Source organism: Apium graveolens, chromosome 1, assembly GCF_009905375.1.
Source record: "Apium graveolens cultivar Ventura chromosome 1, ASM990537v1, whole genome shotgun sequence".
Taxonomy (NCBI): domain Eukaryota; kingdom Viridiplantae; phylum Streptophyta; class Magnoliopsida; order Apiales; family Apiaceae; genus Apium; species Apium graveolens.
The window spans coordinates 193458076-193480259 of record NC_133647.1 but is presented as its reverse complement, the minus strand read 5'-3'; positions in this window follow the sequence as shown (position 1 = coordinate 193480259).

The window sequence follows — 22184 nt, the reverse complement described above, 5'->3', positions numbered from 1 at the left end:
GCAGAAGAAGAAGAGGGAAGAGGAGCATCAGAGGGAGCAGCTTTCTTTGGCTCAGGCTCGCCAGTTTTTCCTTCTTTACCTCTATGCCTCTTTAATCGAGGAGAAGGCCCTGAATCCTTGAGATGCTCGGAGAGAGTAGTCATGCGGGCCGGAGGATTGGCCTGAGAGCGAGCCCTTGTGCTCGCAGCTGCGGGCTGAACTGGGCCCGAGGCCGCAGCCTGCTCAGCCTCTTCCATGAAGGGGATAGGGGAGATGGCCATTTCTGAAAAAGAAAACAACAAAGCAATAGATTAGTCACAGCAAGATGCAAAGGAAAGAAGTAATGCGAGCAGGTGAAAAATACAGAGAATTAAAGTGCGATGTGAAGCGAGATGCATGCAGGAAAAGTGAGCACGCGAGCACACGAGCTCGCGCATGCGAGCAGCCAGGCCCGGACGTGCGGGCCCGATATTTTTACCCTTTCTGGATCTCTTCCCAGATTTCTTCTGAGGAGTCAGCCTCACTCCTTCCTTCAAAAACCCACATGCGACCAGATTGGAGGTCGTTATGAGTTTTCGGATGTCCCGGTCCGCCTTAGGAAGGTTTAGAAGACTGTCCGCGTTTATCTTTTCCTGTCCCACAAGGACAGTGCGAGGCGGGGTGGCTGGAGATAAAAGAAATTCTTGTTAAAAGGAAAGAGCTATGGTAGAAGAGACGAGAGCGGGCAAAAAAAAAAACTTACATGGATTATAATAAAAATGAGTCTGGACTCGAGGCACCTCGTGGATATAGAAGTAAGGACTCTTCCACTTCCCTGAGTTGCTCGGCCCATTGTGGATGAGGTTCTTCTTGTTGAAGCACGGCCAGACAGAGAAGTAGAAATACCCAAAGTCGTTAGGAGAATGCTTCAAATGGAGGAAGTAACCCAGCTGCCTCGCGGTTAGAGAAGGGTACCCGCATTTGTGGTACATGATGTACAGTGCGAGGGGCGGCCCGGTATCCGTTTGGATTGATCTGAAGGGGTGCGAGCTGGAAGTACTCGCAAACATCTTTGATGAAGGGATGAAGAGGAGAGGAGATTCCCAGCCTTAATAGGAAAGTGGACAAGACCATGCGAGGCACCCTGCCTCCATTCTCCAAGTGATTGAATCTATAGCATCTCATATGAGGTAGGGGCAAGACAATATGGCCCTTGAGCTGAAACTGCTCAATGTGCTCGGCCAGATGTTTCTGAGTCAGCGAGGTAGGCAGGTCGCGGCAAGCGAGCACCTTAACCTCCTCGTTTGCAGTTGAGCTCTCCTCCCCATCAGGAATGATCTGCCTTTTGAAAACAATCTCACCCTCGAGCTCGGGCTGGGCAGGAGGCACATAAGGCTCAGGAGAGGCCGCGGGGGCATAATTATAGTTACAAATCTTGTACTGACTTGTAACATCTGCCACCTCCTCGCTCTGAGGAGAGTCATAGGACCAATGCGAGCCGTCCTCTTCACTCTCGAGTCCCAGGATGGGATATTCAGCAGCTACGGGCTCTTTTCCTTTCTTCCTCGTGTCATAGTATGCACTCCCCAGGTCGCTGTCAGTTGATTCTGAGTCAAGGTGAATGGGGTCGAGGTGATTAGCTGCTGCTTGCCTCAGACGAGTTGCCCTCTCTTCAGCCATTTCTCTTAAAATCTCCTCGGCTCGGTCTTTATCCAAGGGAGCAGGCTCGCGGTTTAGCAGCTCTTCTACCCCAAGGGAGGCTGGAATATGAGAGAGGTCCACGGGCCTATTTCTCCAATCATATATATTTTTCTCCCTGGTAAAATCCTCAGGGTTCGGGTCGAGGTGAATATCAAGTGAGCCGGATCCAGCTGCTCGCATCGAGTTCTCAACTCTGGAAATGTTCAAAGCCCCTTGAGGGGTGATAGCTGAGCCGGGAGAGATAGGTTGGCTAAGACGACCAGAAAGAGAGGTCAGCTCACGTTGGAAGTCCTTAGAGCCTCGCTGCTCAGGAGGGTATTGGTTTAATGGAGATGGAGTAGCTGAAGAGCAAGCCGGGCTAGCAGAGGTGCGAGCCGGGCTCGAGGAAGAGCGAGATGATCCATAGGAGCGGGCTGAAGACGCACTCGACATCTGTAAAAGATGGTGAAAATTAGTGTGTGGCCCTAAAAAGAAAACAAAAAACAAGTATGGGATCGCACCTAAGTGTCCTCACATCTCACACGGGATCGCACCTAAGTATCTAAACGAGCGAAAGGGCTCGCATCGCGCGTTATGGTTGTGTGCGAACTCGCATCGAACAGGTGGTGTGTGCTCGCATGGTGTGCGTGAATAAAGCATGAATAAAAAACGGGCTCAAATCGAAGAGTACCTGTGGGAGAGGTGTATGAAGATCCTGATGAATCTGGTCCCGGAGAATATCGCCGCCGGTAGACGGTTCTTGTTGAAATGATAATCTTCTCCGTGGTAGATCCTTGAGCAAATTGAGCAGCAATTCAGGAAGTGTTTTTGGAAATGTGAGAAATGAATTAAAATCTCACATATTTATAGGAGATATGAGAGAGAAAGGAGGAGGCGACACGTGTCGCCATCTCATAAGATGACACGAATCCCCATGCCAGCTGTCCAACGGTTGTCAAAATGAATGCAAAGATGAAAGGCATGCGAGGCGAGACACGCGAGGCGGGTTGGTGCGGCCTGGTGGGCTCACACTTGCGAGGCCATAAAAAGATTAGAAAATACCTAGCCTCAAGATGCGACCAGAAATTTTGGGGGGTAGTTGTTATGCCCGCTTTCGGCCATGGGCCCTAAACAGGTCCCTGTGGGTGCACTAAATAGCTGGACTCTCGTGTGTGGGCTAGAACCATGGGTTAATAAGACTTGGGCCAGCACATGTGGGTTGGGCTCCTGACATACGAGCTGGGCTCGTGACATACGAGCTGGGCTCACGTGACCACATGCAGGCTGGGCTCACGTGACCACATGCGAGATGGGCTCATGACAAGTGGGCTGGGCTCGCACATGTGAGCTAGGCTCACACATGCGAGCTGGGTTAATATTTGCCATCTGGGCTCTCATATGCGAGCTGGGTTCACATTTGCCATCTGGGCTCTCATGTGCGAGCTGGACTCGGTTGTCCACACGCGAGGTGGGCTCAGATGACTTCACGCGAGCTGGGCTCGGTTGCCCACACGCTAGCTGGGCTCGGTTGCCCACACGCGGGCTGGGCTCAGGTGCCCACACGCAGGCTGGACCCATGAGCCCACATCTTATGAAATCAAAGGTAACATTGTATTTATTGGTTAAAAAGGAAGGCGGTGCGGGCTGAGGCCGTCAGGCCGGCCCGCATTAGAGGACTTTGTGTTCGACATGGAAAGTGGCTCATAGATGACTGAGTTGCTCGTAAATTTCGGGGCCGACACGGGTTATTGCTATAATTATGGGAAGAGATACGGAGATGCCGTGAGATTATAGGAAGCGTGTGGAGCCGGTCGAGATTTACGTGACTAATTGGCTGAAGGCCTGACTTTATCGTGGGCTTAGGCTGCACGGGTTGGAAAACCCTAACCCTAGCCTACGTGACTTGTTCCCCAAGAACTACGTGAGGCTTGATCCCTATAAATAGGGTACGTAGGCACTTGTATGAGACATGAGTCGACACTTGATAGAGAATAACAAACCCTATTCTTTCTTAAGGAGTCCACATATAAGCTCAGCCACCACCAAACAACCTTCCTCCGCCCTCAAACACTGTCCTTGATCTTTGTTCCGCCCATTAACCTCCACAACATTGTTATACGAAATTCTCCCTATAACAGTTTCCATTCTTTTAGTAGGGATCTCAGAAATTTGAGGTTAGAATCTTTGGTTTGGTAGGCTCTTCCATGCAGCTTTAGAGCATTTAGTAGCTTTTGAAATCTACTAAAGATATCAGTGAGAGTTTCACCTTCTTCAAAGTGGAAATGCTCATATTGCTGAATTGATAGCTGCATCTTGTTTTCTCTAAATTTTTCAGTGCCATCATAGATAATCTGTATTATATCCCAAACTTCCTTGGCATTTTTGCAATTGATGATGTTTTCAAACACGTCACCATCAACTCCATTAAACATAATATTCATGGCCTTCTTGTCCTTCCTGACTTGTTCAATATCAGGATCTGACCATTCATGCCTTGGCTTGGGAACTGATGGCTCATTTCCAGTTGCAGCTCTTATTGGTACATGAGGGTCTCTCTCTATGCAATCCACATATGCCTCATCTTGAGAAAGTAAATGGAGATGCATCTTTACCTTCCAGTGATGGTAATTATCTTTGTCCAGAAAAGGAATCTTGACTCCAACATCCTTCTTGTTCATCTTGTTGTTTGTTGTGATCTTTAAACTCTTTGTTCTTTAAGAGCTTGCTCTAATACCAATTGTTAGTCCCTAACAATGCAACAAAAATTACAGAAGGGGGGTTGAATGGAATTCTTGAAACTTTTTGTAAATTGTAAAATGTTCTAACTTGAGATATATATGACAGTGTTTTGATTTGCAAAGTGCGGAATAACAAGTTAAATATGAATCAAAACACAAAGTAATAAAAATACAGGTTTTTAAAACTTTATGGTGGATTAAAAAGTATCCACCAGATATATATATATATATATATATATATATATATATATATATATATATATATCAAGAGAACTCTGTGAAGCTTGAATAGCTCACAGCTGCTTACAAATAAGAACAACTAAACTTACAAAGAAATGCTAAGGATACAGCTTACAAATATTTCTCTGAGAAAATATTTGCTTAGTCTTCTTGTTGTTCTAATTGCTACTCTTGGTTTATATATCACCAAGATTACACAGTAAAAAGATAAGATAATAAAACAAAACCTATCAAGTCTAATACTATGTTACTTCATTACTCTGTTCCAGCATCTTTGAATATCTCATAATAGCATGGAAATGACAATGCTTCTTTGTTCTAAAAAACCCAGTTAAATAGGCTTCCACATTCCTTTTGCATACATTTGATGCATGTGACTGTGTTTTCACTGTAAACAGATGTTCAAATTGATTATCTGTCGGGTACGTGATCATCCGTCGGATTTCCTTGTTGATCATCCGTCGGGTAGCTATTTGGCACTTGACTTCATTTCATTTATGCAGAATTACAAGACATCATCTATGTACAATTAATCAACATATTTTGCATATCTAATTAAAGTCAACATGACTTATATGCTACTATAGAATCCAAACAAAGGTGTTTGCAGAAATGTGCTTCATGACTTATTATTACACAAGCTACTCACTCGATGGATAATAAATTATCATCCATCGGGACTATATTGAGTCATCCGTTGGGACTATATTCCCTATCCGTCGAGTGCTATATTTTTCACTAAGTTAAATCTACTAAGGTATTTTGTTAATGAAATCATCAAGTTCACAATATATTCACAACAAAATGGCTTCAAAATCAATGAATGTGATAGTTGTGTCTATTACAAGGAAAACGAGAAAAGCTATGTCAAGAAAAATGACAGCTGTTATGTCATGATGACATTGTATATAAATGATCTACTTATTACCGGAAGCAATGATAAAGTGATCAAATCTACTAAGGACATGTTGAAATCAAGATTCGACATGAAAGACATGGTACTAGCAAATATTATTCTAGGAACTCAAATTTCTAGAACATCAGAGGGTCTCGCACTAAGTCAACCTCATTACATTGACAAGATCCTAGAAAAGTTTCTTAAGGATGACTTTGAGAAAGCTAGGACACCTGTAAATATGACTTAACATATATCCAAGAATAAAAGTGTAGGAGTCTCCCAAGTGGAATACTTGAGAATAATCTGAAGTCTGATGTACCTTATGAGTTGTAAAAGACCTGACATTGCATACTCAATTAGCATGTTGAGTAGATTTACAAGTAATTCGGGAGCTGATCACTGGAAAGCAATCATAAGAGTACTGAGGTATTTGAGGGGAACTCGAAACTATGGATTACACTATGGTAGATATCCAGCAGTGTTAGAGGGATATACTGACACAAACTGGATATCTAGCAAGAAGGCACTAAAGTCTACGAGTGGCTACGTATTTACACTAGCCGGAGCGGCAGTATCATGAAAATCCTCCAAGCAAACAGTGATAACTCATTCCACGATGGAAGCTGAGTTTGTGGCACTAGATAAATGCGCTGAAGAGGCTGAATATCTACGCCAGTTTCTGGAGGATATTCCAAGATGGCCAAAGCCTGTGACTGCAATAGGGATACATTGTGATAGTCAATCCGCTATTGACAGAGCACAGAGCGCGATGTATAATGGAAAGTCCCGTCATATACAACGACGACATAGTTCCATTAGATAATAAATCTCAATCGGAATTATTACCATTGACTATATATCGTTAAAGGATAATATTGCGGATTCGCTAATCAAAAGGTTATCAAGAGAAGTGGTTGAGAAATCATCGAGAGCGATGGGCCTTAAGTCTATTTTTTAACGGCATCATGGTGGACACCCAACCATTGCTGACTGGAGATCCCAAGAACTTGGTTCGATGAGACAACTAAATCATGATGACCAAATCACCGTGGGGTAACCCCTGGCCCTTTCCTATGATGAGAAACAGTGAGACCCGTAAGGTACGAGGTTAAGCTTCTGAGCTTTTAATGATCTTTCAGTGAATACATGGAGTTCAAAATGTTGAATGCATGGAATTCAGTTGAGTAAATGCGGGTTACTCTACAAGACAAAGATCACCTATGTGGGAGAGAAGTGGGGCCGCTTCAAAGGAGAATTGCGAGGCACAATTCTTTAGAAACTCCTGCAGAACCAGGACGATGTTCCATGGCCAAAATGGACATACCCATGAGAGCTGAACGAGTCTGAAAAGATATAGTGATAAGTATATCATCGTTTACACAAACGGTCGAACAGTTCAAGGACAAGCACGTCTACTGTCTACCCGTAAAGTCGATATGCTTACTCGAGCGAAGGTTCAAGGAGCATTCTCTACCTATCGCATGCTATATCTGATCGAAGAAATTATCACCAAGTCAAACCTTGTGTCTGTCTGTCTGGTATGTGCTACTAAGATCACCAATCTCACCCATGTGGGGGATTGTTGGAAAATATGAGTATAAGTCCCATATTAGTAAGTCATTTTTTGAGCATTATGACTAAAAGATGTGTGAGATATGATGATATTCTCTTAATAATGGAATTTATTATTTTCCACTAGAATTTGGCTCAAATATTATGGCATAAATTAATTTGATTTTGTTTCAGATTAATTGATATGGTGTATGTCTTGATATATTTAATCTGATTCTATTTCAGATTATTTATAGAATAGAGTAGCTTGTAAGTATTACACTGATTCCATAAATAATGATATTTAATTATGGAAAAGAGTAGCGCACAAGTCTATCTACACCTATATAAACACCTCTAGGGCTTTAGGGTTAGACACACCAAAACACATTCGCCTCTAAACACAAAATCCCACCTCTCTCTCCTCTGGTGATAATTTATTGCTCTGTTTCAAGCTCGCTGAGAGTGCTGTTCTACATCACTGCAATCCGTTTTATCCTGGGAGGCTTTTCGCTCGCATACAACGGTGAGGGTAATAAGCTTTACGGAGACAGTTCTGCACTGTACTCAGATTATATCTTTCTCTCATCTTTTTTTTTACTCTGATTGTTCATTTTGTTCACACACACATACATATATTGGTTTGTTTCTGCACAGATTGTTCAACATTTTCGACTGAAAATACTCTCTATTGCAGTTGCAACCGTTAGAATCACTAATAATTTTTACCAACTTATAAACTCAAAGATATTCAATTTCTTTGTGTATGGTTGTAATAAGATTCGGTAAGATCCGGGTAGCTCGCGAGCTCGCCCGACTCGAACTCGTTTTACTGGGCTCGGCTCGTTTCGTAAACGAGCTTGAGTCCGGCTAGAGGTTTCAGCTCGTTTAAACGAGTTTGAGTCTGGGTAGAGGTTTCAGCTCGTTTAAATGAGCTCGAGTCCGGGTAGAAGTTTCAGCTCTTTAATTAACGAGTCGGCTCAACTCGACTCGTTAAATTAAACGAGCCAGATTCGGGTAGCGTTTTATACTCGATTTAGTGTAAAATTGAACGAGTCAGCTCGCCCAGCTCGTTAAAACTCATAAAAATTAACGAGTCGAGTTCGGGGCAGAGGTTTAGGCTCCTTTAACTTAACGAGCCAGCGCGACTCAATTAGATCCCGCTCGAATTACACCTGGCTGGAAACCCGGCTCGCCCAGACCGAATAACACCCCTATCATTGTATTTTTCAACCATCTTTTGAATGAGGTCAAGAATAATATTCAAAATTTGAAAATCAACTTTGGTTCTTGTGTCAACTGTATAGTTAAAAAGCTGACCTTCAAGTGATTAGAAGACGTATTTGATCAAATTCCGAAGGATATAATTTTAATCAAAAGCTGATAAAGAATTACGTGATTTAACTGGAAATGCTAGTTCAATATCTATTCCTATCCTTTTCAGTTATATATTCCTAACTCCTATTTTCATTTGTAACTCATAATTTTTTAAAACAAACAATGTATAACTTTCACTTATAAATGTTGCCCCAATATAAAAAATTTTAACATAAAAAACTTGAAGTAGGGGGTCGGATGATCCCTTTCCCCTCGGAGGATCCGCGTCAGAACTTCTGACATTACTGGCTGTGCCTGTTGTAATCTTGGAGAAGATTTTATGGTTGGATTCTTTATTTGGTTGGAAGTTTAAGTTATCATTATGTACATCTTTAAAATGATAATTTTTATAAAGCAGTGTCAGAGTCTATCTGATCCAACCTCTGCAAGCCAGTTAAAGCAGTCATCCAACAATTTACCAGGGAACCTACCGGAAACAAATAAAGACCTTTGATGATCCCTACACCTTTGAACTATGTAGGCAACAATTAACTCTTTTGTGGCCACTGGTCATCCAATCCTGAAGATCTTCTCTGATGATAGACCATCAGCTAATGCTTGTCAGCATAACCAAGGTGATGTTGACTATGCTGATCACTTGTGATTTATGTTGGGACTGGAGCTTGCTATCTTGGCTGGCTCTTGGGATTAGGCAGTTGTCCACACTAATGCATTGCAGTAGTAATTACATGATCCACAACATCAAACTGCAAAACCAGGACCATTTCTCGCGGTAAGTGCTAGCTTAGTTCTTCAACTTCCTTTCTTTTTTCTTGTTTAAGTTTCTAGCAAAGGGATTATAAACTACTATCAAAGGTATACCGGAGTATCCACCACCTTTATTTGCATTCACTGAAATTCTGTCTTTTTCATACTTGAAGGAACATGTATAAAAGAACAATGGTCTGCTTAAATTTTTATAGTTGATGAAGAATGCAATGATCAAATCTCCTGCTTTAGCCTTAAAGATAATCAGGTAGCAGAAACTATTGGAGCAAAAGGAGGGATCTCCTAAATAAAATCAAAGAGAAACAAATTTTACTAAACTTTTATCAGATTTTTTTTTCAGGTCAAATTTGATATAGCTTTTTTTCCGAATCTGATCAAATTTTATTAGAAAGTATATCTGTAATATCCATTGAAGAGTCTAATATATATCTCTTTTTTGTTATGTCAGCTACTGATTCAAAGTCCAAATTGTTAATAAAATGACTTCGAGCATGATGGTGGGTTTAAATTAATTTTTATAATTTATTCCAACTGTATACTTTTATTTGATTAAACCGGTATTAATTATTTCAAGTTACAAAATTTTAATATAATCAAACCTGAAGTCCCTCTTTTGAACAATCAAAGCTACAAACAGTCTTGTCACTTTCTTGAAACTTTCATATGTATATGTTTATATATTTGATCAAAGTATATTATTGTTAGTGTTAACATTCTCATACAATTGTTTATTGAGTTTGATTCTTGTTTCACGGCAACGACATTTTTGCATAGTTCAAATTAATATTCAGCTACTTGATCTCAACAACTTGTTCAGGACTCAGTTCATGTACCTGATCAATTATACATACTGTTTTTATGTTGGTGTGCATTCCTGATTCAACAAAACTATATATAAGTTCATATATGTGTAGCTCACAAACAAGTTCCCTAATTAATATTATCGAATTTGAGCTATACATGGAACAAACACTTGTGTATTTAGTTGTTGTTTTTGCATTAGGTAATCTGTCAGGTTCATATTTTGGCATTGGGAGCATATTTGGAAGCTGCACTGATTGTGAGAAACAAGCTCTATCGCTACTTAATGGGAATCTCCCCGATAACTGGAATCACATCTCGTCATGGATTGGAAATGATTGTTGTGCATGGCATGGAGTTAACTACAACAACAAAACCGGCCAAGTTATTCATCTTGATATTCAAAACGGCTATTTAAGAGGTGATCAGATAAATCCTTTCTTACCTGACTTGAAATGTTTGATCTATTGAGCGATAACAGTTTTGTTTATTGTTCCTGAATCCCAGATTTTTTTGTGTCCTTTTAGTATCCAACACTCCTCAGCCTAGTGCTAATTTTGTATCGTAATTGATAGCTAATATATATGAGTTTACAGTGTGGACTGATACGATTGCAAGTAGGAAAATTTCCGGTTCCAATAATGGTCATGTCTACTTCAGTTGGGAAAATGCTTCGTTTTACGATATAAGTAGGGAAATAATTGCAGGTCTTCTAAGGAGACTTCAATCCAGCAAAGAACAGACTAAGGAATTGACAACTCAAGAACAAGTCAAGAGTTCGAACAACTGGATGTTTTTGTATTGCTACATACTTTTAGCTTTGTTGTTTGCTATTGTTCAATTTAACAACTAACAAGAATTAAGAACACTAAATGTCATGTAACCTGTTGTAAAGTTATCGGAAATGTGAGTTTATTTGTTTGATTTTAGTTATATTGTTTGTATTTCGAGTACTAACAGTGATAAGTACTGAAGATCTACCAGATGTTTTAAGCCTTTAGTCTTTGTTAAATGTTTGAACAATCTGTTATGTGCATCTGATGCAATTTAAACCACATATCGTTTATGATTCAAATTTCAATAAAACTAAATAGGAGATTACAAACTTCTTGCATTATCACTGTTCTATGAAATCCCAGAAACAGTTATTATTATCTCTGGTGATGATGAGTCCTTATGAAGCCCTTTTCAAGTGATACTTTTTTTACACCTTTTTGTTTTTTTTTTCTAATTTTGTTTTAATTTCACCGTGGTACGCACACACTGGAAAATTTGTTAATCCTATCCTTTTTCAATTTCTACATGAATTTTAATTTTATATGTATTATTTTTACCCGTTTTTTGATTATTATAAGAAAACCTGACAAAATAGGTCTAGATCCGAATAAGTGAACCGAAATTCATGGAACCAAGATCCGAATCATATAATCCGATAATTATCCGAAAACCAAATTAAACCGATCTGAAAATTACCCGAACCGAAATTTTAACCGAAAATGATCTGAAATATTGGATCAGATTAAAAATTGGAACCGAACAAAACAGAATCATATATTATTCGAATCAAATATGATCCGAAATAAGTAAAATTCATACTTAAATTATTTTAATTTCGTGATATTATAATTATTTAATCATAATATTTTGTAAAAGTAAATTATATTATATTAAAAGTACTACATTTAATAAAAAATATTTTTAAGTCTCACAATATGAAAAAAAAAATAAGTTATGATCCGAAAATATCCGAACCGAATTTTTTGTGATTGTTATCCTAATTTAATTCGCTTTTAATCTGACTTAGACCTTAACCGAATCACATCCGATCCGATCCGAATTCCCTCCAGTTATATCATAATCCAAAAGTGGAACCGACCCGAAATTAATCAAATCCGAAACCGATCCGATTATCCAATTTGTCAGGTCTAATTATAAGCCATGTATTTTTATTATTTTTATAGTTTAAATCCTATTTTTAATGTTATGTTTTAAAGTAACTATGTTCATAAATTAGCCCAACTAAATGGGTTTCAAAAAATAAAAACAATGATCAAGTAAATAGGTCATGTATTTTAAATTAAAATATTTTAATTTAAAACTTTTTAACTAGTTGGTGGAATTTTATTTTAATAAAATAATATGGATATTATAGACACTGTATTTTAATTTCAACCTAGATAATAATAAAATTGCTCAAACTTTATTATGGTTACAATTATATTTCCTCTAGATCTCTAAAATATTTTTTGACAGGGTATATGATTTAATCTTAGTACGGTTACGTTGGATTTTAGTTTCACCCCTAGATTCTTATTTCATGCAAAGTTCTATGTTTCTTTTTAATGAAATATAAAATTATTGAAATCATATTATAATTATCATTTTTCAATTTTTCAGAGAATTTTTTATTATTTTTTAATAAAATAATAAAATTCTTTGAATCATATTATGATTACAATACTTCTATATTGTATTTTGATTTACCATTTTTTATTTTCGCTCCTAAATTTTTATTTTGCGGAAGCAATAAAATTGTTGAAATCGTAATATAAATACATCACTTACTTTAACTGTATTTTGGTTATAATATAACTTCAATATATTATGCTAATTATATTATTACAAATAACTTTAAGAAAATTTTCTACGTGTTATTTTCTAGTACTTTTAATTTATAAATTATTTATAAGATACTTTAGACGATAAATCAAGGTTAATGAGAAATTATAATATTCTATCTATAATTGATGCAAGTAAGTTCAAACGGTTTGGTCATTAGGGCATATCCATAATTTTAAAATTATTATTACTAAGTTGAAGTTTCAAAATTGACTATATAAAAATTAAAAAAAGTGTTAAATCGTTGTACATTTTATACCAAAAGATTGTGAGTAAGGTTTGAAGTTATACTATAATAAAGTTAGAATGAAAAAAATATATAAAATATAAGATTTAACAATTTTTTAAGTAAAAAATATAAAATTTCAAATAAAAAATAAAAATAATCATGTTTAAGTACGGGTTGTCACATAGAATAAAAAGACATGATAATATATAAAACATGGTATCGCATATATATAAATCTAGTATATTATAACTTTAATTGTTAGGGTAATAACTAAGTATGATAAATCATGTTAAAATTACTTAATATATAAGTTAAGGAATGATTTGGTTGATAATGGTAATAAAAAAATACTATTTTTTATGAAAAAGAAAATTAATTCAATAATGAAAAATTATACAACAATGTATTCAAAATTAAACAAATACATAATCATATTATCGTTGAATTATTCCACTTAAATAGGCAACCAAGTAATTTTTTGAATGATATATAATATTTCAATTATTATTATGAGTAATTAATCATAAATGTTTCCCTATAAAACCCTTATCAATAAATTAATACCATGAAAATCTTGAAAATTTGTAATTCCGAGCATAATAAAAATCAAGAAAAATTAAAATAAAAACTAAACTCTCATAATTAAGGAGACACTAACCAATAAATTAAAAATTTATTGAATGAAAATTAAATTTAATCAAGAAAAATAAATAAGAAATAAAGGAATAGATTTTCACCAATGAAAATCAATAAAAGCCCCTACCAAATTTTTTAAGATGGCTAAAGAGAGAGAATCGGAGGCTGTGATAAATTTCGGTGTTAAATGTTAGATAAAGAAAGTTGTTAGATTTCCCAAAATTTTAACCACCAATTAATTTCAAATGATACATAACTAAATACAATTTTTACATCTATATATGGCGCAATCATTTTATTAAAATTATTATTAAATAAATTTTAACATGTGTTGAAAGAGTAACTTCAATTTAGGTGTCATTTTTAAATGATTTATAAAAATTTGAGCACTTTAACCATGTTAAACATTAACAAAAAATATAGATAATTATATTTAGTTGACTATATTTGTTGAATCATCAAAACTCTTAGATATAATTTAATCTATCATATCATACATAATAGCATTGGAATGATAACCTTCTGCTTAATAAGAACACACAATAATTTTAGCCAGGTTCGACCCCTAATCCCCTATAGTCTACGTCCTGATCCCTTACCAACTTGGTAAGAGAATATATTATTGAATCACAATAAGTTTACAACTACAAGATACAATAATATATCTCTCTTTATCCCAGCTGCTGATAATGGCATGCTGAAACCCTGTTTCTGAACCTGCCCTTTAAGTACTATACTACCCCTTAGTACAAACTTCTCTAGTACTAGTTCACCAAACCCTTGTTTCCCTTAGCCAACTATCCAGCAACTACATAATACAAATTGAACAATACAAATCGAATAATAAAGAGATTACAACTCAAACTATAGACTCTATAAGATAAAACGTGTATATATAATTAAGAGCTCATGAGAATCTTTTGTTTCAATGAAAGCAATGAGTTGTAGGTGTTCTTGCTGCAATTCGTTGAACATAAAAATCGCAAGAAACTTCATATATAAACATACACTAACGTTCAAAACAATATCAACAACTTACAACGATTAGAATCCAACGTTTAAATTAGTTAGGATGGTTTTCAACGTTTATGTATCTGTTTGATAGAAGAGAGAAAGAATGTTTAACGATAAGAAAAAGCCTCTTCTATGTTGTATGAGTATAAAATATTTTAATCAGGTTTGTAGGAGATAGAGTTTGAAGATAAAACAAACTCCTACAAATTAGGAACTGTTTTAATATTGAAAACATTTTATATCTGAGCTCTATTATATATAAAACACGTATAATATAATAGAGAAGTCCTTACAATTTACTAAAAGAAGTTCCTGAATTTTCTCCTTTAAAATCGACTTCCATGTTGATTCTGGACTGTCCATCTTGGCTTGCTGTTATTCTGATAAACGTGATCATAGCTTGCTGAAGTAGATCACAATCTTATGACAGCTTGTTGTCATGATGCTTAAACAGCAAAGGCATTAAGCTGATATATCCTGCAAAGAATCTTAAATAACAATATGATGACTTGATGTGTTGTGATCATCAAAACTAAGGAGTTACAATCTCCCCATTTTTGATGATTACACACATTTAGGAGAATTATAAAAACTCCCCCTAAATCTATGCGTATCTCAGAATTACACAAATCTTAAATTAACACAATCATTTCATAATATCAGCATAAGATTCATCATAAAACCAAGTCTTAACATCACAAAGTAAATCAAGTCTTAAACCAACATAACCGGGTAACAAACCACAAAAGATTAACATAAGTAGCAGACTTTAAATTTAAACCAAAACAGAAACCAACAACCAAACAAAAGATGAAACAAGTCTGAAACAAGTCTGATGAAACATAAACCATAAATAAAGCATAATAAGTTCTCCTAAGTTCTCCCCCTTAAATCATCAAAAATATAAGATGAAAGGCTAATCCTCCTGAGCAGAGTGAACAACAGCATCATCATTGGGTGAAAAGAATTCATCTTGCTTCTCCTGGTAATCCATGTTTTCAGCAACATTAACTAAATCATCCAAACCAGTATCAATATCATCATTAGATTGTGAAGCAGATGGTTTGGCAGCAGACATGAAGTTTAGCAAAATGTCCTTCAAACCCTTAATCTCTGTCTTGAGCTGGTTTACCTGTTCTGTAGTAGTAGCCACATGACCAAATAGCAGAGTATTGTCATCTTGTATTCCCTTAAGCAACTGGATTACTTCAGACTCTGATTTAACAGTAGGGGCAATAGCAACAGGGGATTCAGGAGGTAGAGTTGGAATAATCCTGACCAACTCACCATTCTCAATATGCAAATTGGACATGGCTATAGTCTTGGCATCCAACACTTCCTTTACAGTTAACTTAGCAGCAGTATTGAGATCAATCTTAAAGGATCAAAAATTCTGGATAACGAAAGACCATAAGGCAGGCCTAGCTTCTTTTGGTTCACAGCAGCTAGCATGTTTTTAAGGATCAAGTGAGATAAATCAATTGTCCTACCAGCTAATATCATGGCAAGTACTGTCACATCCTGGCAATTGAAAGTAGATTTATTTCCTCCTCTAGGACATAAATTAGCACGACAGATCTTAAACATAAAATGAGCCATTGGGGTAACTATAGTAGTGGATGGAGGTTGGAGTTTTCTTCAACATTGTTGTATGAACCTAAAAGAACCTTAAACTGATCCACAACAGAGAAATCAGGCAACACAACATAACCCTTACAAGTAAATACCTCAATTTCGGTAGGATTCTCAAACTTAATTAAAGTACTAAGGAAAGGGGGATTCATTCGAATACGCTTATCACGCACTGTAGAAACACAATTACCAAACTTATCCTCATGCAGATTTGCATAAAATTCAAGGACTAAATCGGGATAATAGACTTTAGATAGATCAAGAACAAAATTATCCATGCCAACAGTTTGAAATAAAGCTAAAGCACCCGATTGTTGAAGGAGCTTACCATTAACTGGAATACCTAGAAGGATGGGACGAGTATCCAAAGCATTTTCTGTGAACCTCTGTTCCAAATCAGGAGAATCAAATGAAAGAGCGAGCTTAAGCTTCTTAGAGTCGGGGATATGAGACACTTCATCAACACTCTATGTTCCCAAATCAACCACTTTATTGTCTTGCTTGGATGAAGATTTATTGGCGAGAAGACCGGATTTGCGAGTATGACGAACCATGGTGAGAGCGTACTGCGGCGAGTTTGGAGAAACGGCAGTAACTAGGGTAAATGACTGAAGCGGCGGTGAAAAGAAGTGTGAAACCCTAACCCGTGGTTTTGATAGATATTTAGGGGAGAATTTAGGATAAAATTTTAAAATAAAAATTAATTATCCTAAATTTTATACTTATCAAAATAACAAATTATGTCTATCCATTTAACAATTACCACATTTATCACAAAAAATAGCCTAAAGCAGCACATCATAAAACTAGCAACAATATACAGATAATGGCATGTAAAAATTAATAAATCAAATTAAACACAAAATATGACATTTACTAAACAATCATAGTAAGCTAACATGAAAATTGGTAGTTAGCTAACATTACCAAATTTCTAAAGATAGCTTGCCATTATACACTGCACAATGCCAAGTTCCCTTCGAATGGTAGAAAATCTTGCTTCACCAAGGGGTTTTGTAAAAATATCTGCCAATTGATATTCAGTAGGCATAAAAATTAATTCAATCTTACCTTTGGCCGTATTTTACTCAAGAAATGGTGACGAACATCAATATGCTTTGTTCTTGAGTGATTCACCGGATTCTTTAATATGTTGATGGTGCTAGTATTGTCACAATAGATTGGAACTTTGCCACACTTGATTCCAAAATCTCGTAGAGTCTGAATCATCCACAAAATTTGAGAACAACAACTACCAGCTGCCAAATACTCACCTTCTGCTGTGGATAATGCGACTGAAGTTTATTTCTTACTTTGCCAAGATACGGGACTTTGTCTTAAGTATGTACAAACACCACTTGTGCTCTTTCTATCAGTTTGACATCCTGTATAATCTGCATCACTATACCCCACAAGATCAAATATGCTTGTAATAGGATAAAATAACCCATAATTTATAGTCTCACTTAAATATCGAAATATTCTTTTAACTGCATTTTAGTGTGATTCCTTAGGCTTAGCTTGAAAACGTGCACAAGCACATACACTATACATGATATCAGGTCTAGAGGATGTTAAGTACAATAAACTGCCAATCATACCTCTATACTTCTTGATATCCACATATTTACCTTTCTCATCAGATGACATCTTGCTATTTTGAGTCACTGGTATAGATTTTGGCTTGACATGCTCAAATCCAAATCTAGTCAGCATGTTCTTCACATACTTTGACTGATAAATATAGATGTCATCCTTTGATTGATTGATTTAGAGTTCCAAGAAATAGTTGAGCTCACCCATCATGCTCATGTCAAATTCACTGCGCATACGCTTAGAAAACCACTCACACATAGAATCATTAGTGGATCCAAAAATTATATCATCTACATATATCTGGACAATTAAAATATCATTACCATTTTGCCTAGTAAATAAAGTAGGATCGATTTTACCTCGAATGAAGCCATTTTTGATCAAAAACTTACTAAGCCTCTTGTACCAAGCCTTTGGTGCTTGCTTTAAGCCATATAATGCCTTCTTGAGCTTGTAAACATAGTCTGGATATTGTTCATGTTCAAAACTAGGGGGTTTGCTTGACATAAACTTCCTCTTCCAGAAATTCATTAAGAAAAGCACTTTTAACGTCCATTTGATGTAGCTTAATCTTCTTGTAGCATGCATAAGCAAAAAGCATCCTAATTGATTCCAATCTATCTACTGGAGCATATGTTTGATCAAAGTCAATGCCTTCTTGTTGATTGTACCCTTGCGCCACGCCTTGCTTTGTTTCGAGTAACGGTACCAAATTCATCCACTTTATTCTTGGAAATCCATTTTGTACCAATGATTGAAGCATTTTTTGGTGGCTTGACAAGTTCCCAAACATCACATCGTTCGGATTGATTGAGTTCTTCTTGTATAGTCGTGATCCAATTTTCATCTTCGAGTGCTTCTTTGACATTCTTGGGTTCCTCTTGAGCTAGAAATGCCGTATAAGCATAAAAGTTTGCATTACCTTTCCTTGTCTTGAGTCCATCAGTAATATCACCAATAACCTGCTCTGGAGGGTGATTCTTCACTGTCCATGTAGCTTTTGGCAATAAATGCTTTGAGATATCTTCATGAGAGGTCTTGCTTATCTTAAATGGAGGAGTTAAGTATTCACCATCATAGATTGGAATTTTATTCTTTGCTCTATTTCCTCTAGGACCATTGAGAGTCATCTTTGCCATCTTTACAATTACAAATTCAACTGGAGTAGAAGTTTCTGCTTGCTGATTTCCAGAGGCAGTTTCAATTTCAGCTTGCTGTTTTCCAGAATCAGTCTCTGTTTCAGCTTGTTATTTTGAAGTAGCCTTCTCTGTTTCAGCTTGTTGTTGTCCAGCTTCACCTGCATCATCTTCCTCATCTCTTGGAAGATCATTGTTAGGTTCCTGAAAAGTAACATCTATAGATTCCTCAACAATATGCTTAAACAAATTATAAAATCTATAGGTTTTACTAGTCATAGAATAACCAAGAAAAATATCTTCATAAGATTTAGCATCGAATTTACCATCATTACCAATTGTCTTGAGCACAAAACACTTTGAGCCAAAAATCTTGAAGTAACTGATGTTGGGGCTCTTTTTCTTTAGCAATTCATATGGAGTCTTGTCCAAAATAGGTCTTATCAAGACTCTATTAAGAACATAGCATATTGTGTTGACTACTTCTGCCCAAAAACTTCTAGGTAGCTTGATTTCTTGCAACAATATCCTTGTTGTTTCTTGCAATGACCTATTCTTTCTTTCTACCACACCATTTTGTTGTGGAGTCCTTGGAGCCGAGAATTCGTGCGATATTCCTCTTTCTTCATAATAAGTAATAAAGTCTTTTTGGAATTCACCACCTCGATCACTCCTTATACCTACAAGCTTTGTATTGAGCTTATTCTCAAGTAACTTGATTAGTTTTTCAAAATCAATAAAAGCAACATCTTTAGTACGAAGAAATAATACCCATGTAAAACGAGAATAATCATCAACAATTACAAAACCATATTGCTTACCTCCAATACTTTTATAAGCTTCTAGACCAAATAAATCTAAGTGCAAAAGTTTTAAGGGTTTAGAAGTAGATATCATTTTCTTTGCTTTGTGAGTACTTCTAATTTGCTTGCCTAATTGGCATGTCGAACACACCTCAGTCTTGACATACTTGATTTTGGGTAAACCTCTGACTAGTTTCTTCTTTGAAAGCTTATTAAGCAAGTCCATGTGAGCATGACCCAATCTTCAATGCCAAACATAAGGATCCGTGTCTATAGCAGCAAGACATCAAGTTATTTTTTGCAACTCAAAGTCCAAAATATATATATTTCCTTCCCTTCTAACAACTAGGGGGCTTTGTTAGTACCAATAGAAATAATACACTTTTCAAAATCAACCTTATGACCATCATCATATAACTGACTTATACTAAGCAGATTATATTTTAGACCTTTAATATATTGAACTTTATCAATTGAAATGTGTTTATTACCTATTATACCTTTTCCAAGGATTTGAAGAGTTTTGCTATCACCAATAGTCACTCTTCCACCCTTTTTCATCCGAAGACTCAAGAATTGTGTTTTATCTCCACTCATATGTATAGTACATCCGCTATCCAAGATCCATTGAGTTGATTTGACTTGAGCGGCAAGACATATGTACAAAATAAATAAAACAACTCAACCTTTTGGTACCCAAAGTTTGTTGGGTCCAACATGGTTAGCAGATAAAATATATAAAACATGTAAATCAGATTTATTTATCCATTTTTGAATAAATCTGGGTGATTTATCTCTGCCAGCCTGATGATAGTAAGTTGTCTTTGTTCTGCCATTCTGACCATAGTAAGCTGTTTTCTGTTGTTTCCTCCATGGTATGATTTGTGTCCATTCTGAACTCTGCAATATTTTTCCAGATGCCCTTTCTTTCCACATCTGTTGCATATCTTCCAAGGCATAGCATAATCATAGGGTATGCCATGTTTTCCTTCATATCTTAGAGCTTTGTCCTTCTTGTTGGCATTCATTCCAATTCCTTCTCTGACCAATGGAATATTTGTGTTGTTCATCATTGATTTGAGACTTTCTTCTCCTTGAACAAAAAATCACATGCCCCTTTTCAGATCCTCAACTTCCTTTGTGAGCAGATCAATCTTTTCAGCTTGCTAACTTATGATTTCAGCTTGCTGAGATGGTTCTTCTGCTTGATTTATAGGTTCTGCATTTATTGATTCTCTGAGCTTGAACAGCTCCAAACGTTCATCCCTTGCTTCAATCTCCTTCTTTAGCTCTGTGATCTCCATTAATTGAGTCTTGTTTCTTTTGAGGAGAATTTTGTTGAAGTTTTCCACATGACTGACTTTAGCTTGAAGATCCTTGATTTCAGCCTCTTTGTCAGCTTGTGTAGGTACCTTCATGTCAATCCAAGTATCCACTTTGCTCATCAAATCTTGTACCATGGTCTTGAGATAATCATTCTTCTCTTTTAGCTTGCTATTTTCAGCTTTAAGAGAATGATATTCTCCCATAGATACATCCTCACATTACTGCATGGTTAGTGGTTCCAAAATAATATTTTAAGAAGATAAATTATATTTACAAGAGTTTACCTCACTCTGATCTTCTTCTGAATCACTTTCTAGGTAGCCACTTTCTGAATTTCCTCGAACAGAATCATCATTAAGTCCAACCAGGGCAAGATTAACCATGTCTCCACTTGAATCATCACTAGAAACTGAGTCATCATCACTCCAAGTCATTAAAGCTTTAGCTTTCTTCTTGTCCTTGAAAACAACTTGCTATTTTGACTTCAATTTGTAGCAGTCGCGCTTATAATGGCCTGGCTTTCCACATTCAAAGCATGTTTGATCTTTAGAATCCTTGTTGACCTTCTTGTTGTTGGAAAATCTGCCTTTATCTCTTTTCAGCCTGTTCTTCTTCTCGATCATCCTTATGATCTTCCTGGATATTAAAGCTAGTTCTTCATCTGACTCATCTTCAGATTCCAGTAAGCTGTTATCAGTGTGAAGAGCTAACTGCTTCATTTTGAGTAACTGGAGCTTGCATAGAACTTTATTAGATTTCCTTGATTTTGCTTTTAAATTGTTCCAATTTTGCAAAAATAACCAATTGATCCATATATCTATAGTTGGAGAGGATTCCGAAGCTGTTACTTTTGGTTCATAGATAAATGGCACAACACTAAGTATACTCATGTTAATTTCCTCTTGAGGGATATGTTTGCCAAGTTGCTTTAAGGCATTCAGAATTTTCTGGAATTTAGCTTGACTTTCTCGGATAGTTTCTCCATCTCGAAGCTTGAAATTTCCAAACTCATTTATTAGTTTGCTCAATTTCACCTTCTTTAAGCTCTTGGATCCTTCGTGATACAATTCCAGAGTATCCCATATTTCTTTAGCTGATTTGCATGAAGAGACTTTATCACATTCATTAGGACATAACCCATTCATGAGAGAATTCCTAGCCTTTCCATTGAAACTGTATTTGAGTAGTTCAGCCTCCGTGAGATCATCAATGTCTTTCACT